Raw genomic sequence first — 6456 nt, 5'->3', positions numbered from 1 at the left:
CACACAGGGTTGTCACAATATTAATTTGTAAAAAAAAAAGAAAAAAAGCAATTAACTGTGAAATGCAATAAAACAAAGTATGCCAATGGTTGCATTGTGAAGTAAGTTTCCTTCCAACTCAAGTAGCCTGTGATTCTGAAAGTCCCTACTTTTCAGATGACTATAACCTGATATAAAATAACGAAGTCCAGCTTTACTGAGCAATATCATCTGTAGGCATTTTTTTCCTCATGATATATTTTTCCCTAAGGTTAATGCTCAATTATCATGAAAGCTACACCCTTTTTCAAATCAGTCACCATAATTTAATGACAATGTCTGACACCTGTGAAAACTCTAAGATCTTGATATTGTTGGTCATGGTTATGTTATGTTACATATGTGATGAATTTTTTAACAACTTTGTCACTAAAATATAAGCTTATATAACTTTTTATAGAGGTAATCTTCATGAAAGCTGATTTCTGTCACTGGACATATGCTCTTTAACCAAATACCCTCTTTTGATTAATTGCTTCAATCACAAGTCATGATTGAGTTGCCATGATTGAGTTGTCATGACAGAGAGTATCTGTTCCATATTCAGGAAAACATTGATTGGTATAAAAAATATGATTTGCATTTTGTATCATACGGTTTTCTTCTCCAAAGAAAGTGCAAAGAACAGGTGAGCCATGAGTTTGGCTTCCTGCTTTTTGCTAAACCCATACACATTCACTCAGTAGCTGATGTCACAACACAGCTTGTTCACAGTAAACTTTTACAATACACTAGAATAAAATGAGGTTTCAGTTTCCAACTTTGAAGTGCATACATCATATTATGGGGGGGGTAAAATTACTGTATATGAATATGAAAGGATTTTGATATTGAAGAAGATTTTCTATTCTTAAAAAAACAAATTTCTTTTCAAAATACCACACTAGCAATCTTTTCTAAAAGTAAGAACACTGTAGATACTTGTGTTGGTTTTCTGGCTATTTAAATAAGTGTGTGTGTATGTGTGCGTGTCTCTGTGTGTGTGTGTGTGTGTGTGTGTTTCTCCAAAAGAAAACAAAGTGAGCACATTTTCTGAAGAGGCATATTTGAACAGTTGTTCACTCATACTACTTTTAAGTCTTCTGTTTTTTATTTCTAACTTACAGAAGAATCATACTTTTAAAAACCCTCCCAAGTAAACAAAATTACTAAGAAATCTAAAATATCTGAACAGGAGCCAAACATGTAGGTAAATTCATCTTAAACCATTTGATTCACACGTGTTCCTTCCCTGACAAGATGAGACAAGCCAAACAGCATCCAGCAGCATTCCTCTGTTTTCCCTTTCGTTGTTTGCCAGTTAATTTCTATTCACTGGAAATGCCAATTTTCCACATGCTATTCAATGTGGTGTGCTTGTTTGAAAAGAAGCAAAGAAAAAGCACTAAAGATGCTAAGGACTTAACTCATTCCTCCCTTCTTTCCTCTCCTCCTCCCTAACAAGTTCCCTTTCTTCCAGGCTTAGTGAGAAACAAAAGCAGACTCATTCAACCTCAAAACTTGAACACATGCCAGGTGAAATATTTTAGTGAGGCTTATTCTCAACTTGGTCATACTGTATAGGTGGGCCTAGTTAAGTGGTTTTTGTTGGCTACTCTGCTTATTATGACTTTGCAGTCACACCCTCTGTGTCAAAGTGCAGCTCAGCAAAGCATATATATTATATGCACACACATATATCATTTTAGGAACTGAGGAAACATTATTTCAGTAAAAATTTTATCTACAATGAACTAATTTGATCTTTACTATATATACTATATATACACAGCAGCTTTTATATATCCTTATTATTTTTTCCTAATTAAGTAAGCTGGAAAAAAAAAGTGGTGGTTCACTTGCTCTAGGACAGGTTTGAAAGTCGGATAGAAAGCAGGAGTACAAAATAAAACTTTCTGCTGGAATTATTTCACCTGTATCAACAAACAAGTTTCTCAGCCCCTGGAGGAACATGGCAAAGTCATGCAAATAGCAGGATCTAAACAATTCTTACAGAAGGTACATCTCCAGAGTCATTTATCCAGCAGAGGATTCCTTGCTCAGAATTGGCACCAATTAGGAGCAGTTATCAGTATACATTACATAAATACAACTTAGCATGTTTGCTAATAAAAAGAGCCTAAACTGTGGAATCCAAACTTTCTTGTAGATTGTGGGTGATTCTCAGCAAAGGAAATCCAACTAGTTTGGGATATAAACATGTTCCACACGTTCCTTTTGTGTTATGTTAATGGAGGTGACTAAGGATTGGTTATTACTATTATATACTTGGTAATATTTTAGGAGTAGAGATCAGCTTCAAGATCAGCTAGTTCAATCCTTTCATTTTACAGATGAAAAAATCTCAGGCCAGTAAGTGATTCATCAAATATCACATGGATAGTTAACAGCAAGAGGGGGATTTTAATGTGGTTTTCCTGACAGCCAATTCAATTCACCAAACTTGTGGTTCTACTTTTCCTATGAAGGAAATTTTCCTACTGATGCAAGAGGTGTGATGATATACCACAGTCCCTACCTACCTTTAAAGAAATAATAGAGAAATAAGACAAATTTTATGAAAGCAAATGAAGATATAAATTTCCATGGGGTTCAAAGGATGGAGAGGAGAAATTTTCCACATTTTCTCACTACTCTAAAACGTAATGATTCCTTTTTCACAACTATGGTAGAAGAGACACCTGAAAATGACCTCAGAAAAATCCATCAGCTTCATCAGGTGTTGGGAGAAAAGCTGAGTGTTGGGAGAAGCTGAGGCACGGCTTGCACGTCTGACATAATGTAAGAGTCTTGGAACATATCCGGGGTCCAGGGTCTAAAACCCCTTGTGGCCTTTGGAACACCAAGCTCTGTGCTAAAGGGTGGAAGGCTACCCTGACTCACCATAATCTAAGTCCAGGGCATAAAACCCCTCATGGCTTGGATAGAATCCAGGGCTCGTGGCCTCTGGAATGTGTCTAGACTTGCTGGCTCCTTGCTCCTTGCTCTCCCAGGATTGATTGTATCTTGAGTTAAAAGAACCTGCTCTCTATTATCTCAAGGAGCAGAGCATATGCTAAACTATCACAGCTGTAAATCATGTGCTTAATGCAACCCTCCCTTTCACCCCTACATTCTCACCACTTGTTTCTTTGTTTGATCACCAATAAATAGTCTAGGCTTCCAGAGCTCGGGGCCTTCACAGCCTCCATACTTAGCAATGGCCCCCTGGACCCACTTTCTCTCTCAAACTGTCTTTTCTCATTCCTTTGACTCCGCCGGACTTCGTCATTCCCACCACCTGGTATTGGGTCTGATCACTCCAACATAAGGTAGCTACCCAAATTAAGGGTGACAAACTCATGCCCTAGGATGTAGGACTCTTCAGAGCATGAGGTTTACACATCGAAGAAAGAAAGGTAAAACTGATGCTACTATGAAACAGTACTCTATTTTAATGAAATGCCTGTTTCGTTAAAAACTCGAAATGATAACAATGTAAAGCAATATCTCTACTTTCAAACAACCAATAATAACGGGAAAACATGTTGTATAATGTAGCCCTTTGTTGATTCTGTACTCTATTATTATATTGGTCACTTTTGGATAAAATCTTATGACTTGTGCCCTTAAAATTTTTTTACATACTTGAATATATAAATTCCATTAGATTTTTGTTGATTAATGTTTCCAAATTATCACAGCATATTTAAATTAATAATTTAAAAAATTAAGTTCACATTTAATCAAGTTTTTGTTATCCCTGTAAATTTAGAATTATCAACAAATTTTATAAGCAAATTCTTAACTCTGTAATTCAAGTAATCAACAGAGATGGTGAATGAAAATCACGAACATCATTAGTGAATCCCATATTATTTCATATTGATAGTTCATCTTTAGATAGGACATTTGATTTAACCATTTATACAAGCAAAAGGACTATGATTAAGAGTACTTTTTCTAACTGATTTTAAGAGCGTGTCTTATCAGCTATATATTGAATATTCATGGAAGTGTAGCCCTCCAAGCACTAGAAAGTATACAGAATGATTGAGAAGAAAACATTAATGCTACCATTAAGAAATTTTTTATCTAATGAAGAGATACAATTCATGTAATATCAATGTGAGTCATCTAATGAAGAGATATAATTAACGTAATATCACTGTGAGTCATATGCGAAAGTTGACCCAAACACTGTTAGAAATGAGATAGTACCTGAGAGGAGACTAATCAGTCCTGTCCAGATGCAGAACAACATTAAAGAACAATCAAAGCCAGAAAGAAGCCAGCTTGGAAGGGAAGGGAAAGTCTATACTAATGCAAATGAAACATGAACTTTAATAAACATGAATATAAAGATTCACAAAATTAATTGGTTGCTAGAAGTACAGCCTAGACAATATTGTACATTATATAATACTCAACAGGGGGATTATCTTTTTGAGTTAAATATTCATTTTCATAAATTGTCAAGGCATTGTGATGAACTCAAACGCCTAAGAATAAACAACTTCTCACGAAGGGAGCTTAAATACGTCTATCACATTTAAGATGAGAACAAGCAGATTACCCCAGAGACAATGAGAACATTGAGATGAAAACAAGCAGATTACCCCAGAGACAATGCAGCAGTCAAAGACAAAGTGTGGAATAGGCAGAGGCAACATTGTGCAAAACACATTAGAGGAATGCATAAGTACTACAAAAACTTTTTTTTTTTTTTTTTTGAGACGGAGTCTTGCTCTGTAGCCCAGGCTGGAGTGCAGTGGCCGGATCTCAGCTCACTGCAAGCTCCGCCTCCCAGGTTTACGCCATTCTCCTGCCTCAGCCTCCCCAGTAGCTGGGACTACAGGCGCCTGCCACCTCGCCCGGCTAATTTTTTGTATTTTTAGTAGAGACGGGGTTTAGAAAAGAAATGTCAAAGATGACATCCTCAAAGACTGCATGTGGAAGAAATACCTAGGCAAGAACTAAGAATCTCATAAGAAATGCCTGAAATAAAATGTGAACATCTCTACATGGACTAATCAATACAGAATAGTGAACCACCCTTATTGAGAGGATGCATTTGAGACTGATACTGTTTTGGCTGTTCTGATACTGGATAAAAATTCTCACCTATTCTTTAGAAAAGGAACAGGCATTGAAATTCTGATGCCTTCAATGCATAATTTTGTTTGTTGCACATAATGTTATAAAATCCTGTTTATGTTTCTCATTATAGAATTTGGTTGAATATTTCTCAGCACATCTCTTTAATCATTTTATCGTTATTGTTATAATATGAATACCTGAATTTGTAGATGATAACGTGCTTTAGAGATTCGAAGTCACATCCAAAATTATTTGAATAAGCAATTAACAAAATAACAAAATATGGATAAGTACCACAAAAATGTACAATTCTCGTCAGATTCAAATAATGTAAATTAACATGTCAGTTTTCACCTTACAAAATGGCAAATATGTTTTAAAATAAGAGCAAATTTGTCAAGATTATATGAACTGCCGATGAACATGTAAATGTACACAACCATTCTGGATATTTTAAATCAAAATCATATATTTAAGGAATATAAAATATTTTATTATTTCTCATTGTAATATATTATGTAGCCTGATTTGTGTTGGGAGAATATTTAAATGATTGTATATTCACTCATTTCTCCTTTCAACAAATATTTACTAAGCCCCTATTACAGACTTCATGCTAGATGTGCAATGAACAAAATGTCCTCATGCAGTTTACATTTGAAATTAAATCTGATGAATATTGAAAGATGTTTTGATGTACTAAGCTGTAAGAAAATATTATAAGCCTCATAGTGTGAACTTATGTATATATATAGCATATTTATGTATATGAGTAAAAAACATTCTGAAAAAATATGTTTAGGATTTAATGCTGATAATGTATATCTAGTGAAACTAAGGGAATTTTTTTTCTTTATGTTTATTAGTATTTCCTAATTTTCTGCAATAAATATGTATTTAAAAAATAAAATTTATCTTCTGGTAAGACAAGAAGCCATCCTTTATAGAGGCCTTTAAGGCTTACTCTTACCTGAGTTGGCTATAAAACATAAAGTCAGAAATTTATTTTGCTGAATCATATTCCTAGAATCTTCATTTAAAAGCAAGATAGTGGAAAATAAATGATTTTTACCTGTTGAGTTAGCTACACAGAATAATAATTTGAAAACATAATACTATTTAGACTTATTTTATTTTTACTATTACATAACACTTTCTAATGAAGTTATTTGATTCTGATAATCTTGTAATGTGTTCAGGTCACAGATAATTATCTGTATTTTACAAGTGAGAAAAACTAAGACTTTGGAAAGTTTGAGTCTTTTGCTCACAGGCCCAAAGGAAGTAAGTAGGGAGGTAGGAATTAGAATTCGGATCTTCCGAAAGTACACTTTCTAC

At 34.4% G+C, this 6456-nt stretch overlaps 1 long non-coding RNA gene across 1 annotated transcript in view; it reads right to left on the bottom strand.

The window, feature by feature from the left end:
• Window positions 1-6456, bottom strand: part of LOC102139483 (uncharacterized) — a 125928-nt gene that overhangs the window by 70075 nt on the left and 49397 nt on the right. The gene's annotated exons all lie outside the window — the stretch shown is intronic.

This window comes from Macaca fascicularis, chromosome 4, assembly GCF_037993035.2.
Source record: "Macaca fascicularis isolate 582-1 chromosome 4, T2T-MFA8v1.1".
Taxonomy (NCBI): domain Eukaryota; kingdom Metazoa; phylum Chordata; class Mammalia; order Primates; family Cercopithecidae; genus Macaca; species Macaca fascicularis.
The sequence above is the reverse complement of the archived record's forward strand: the minus strand, read 5'-3'. Positions and strand labels throughout refer to the sequence as shown.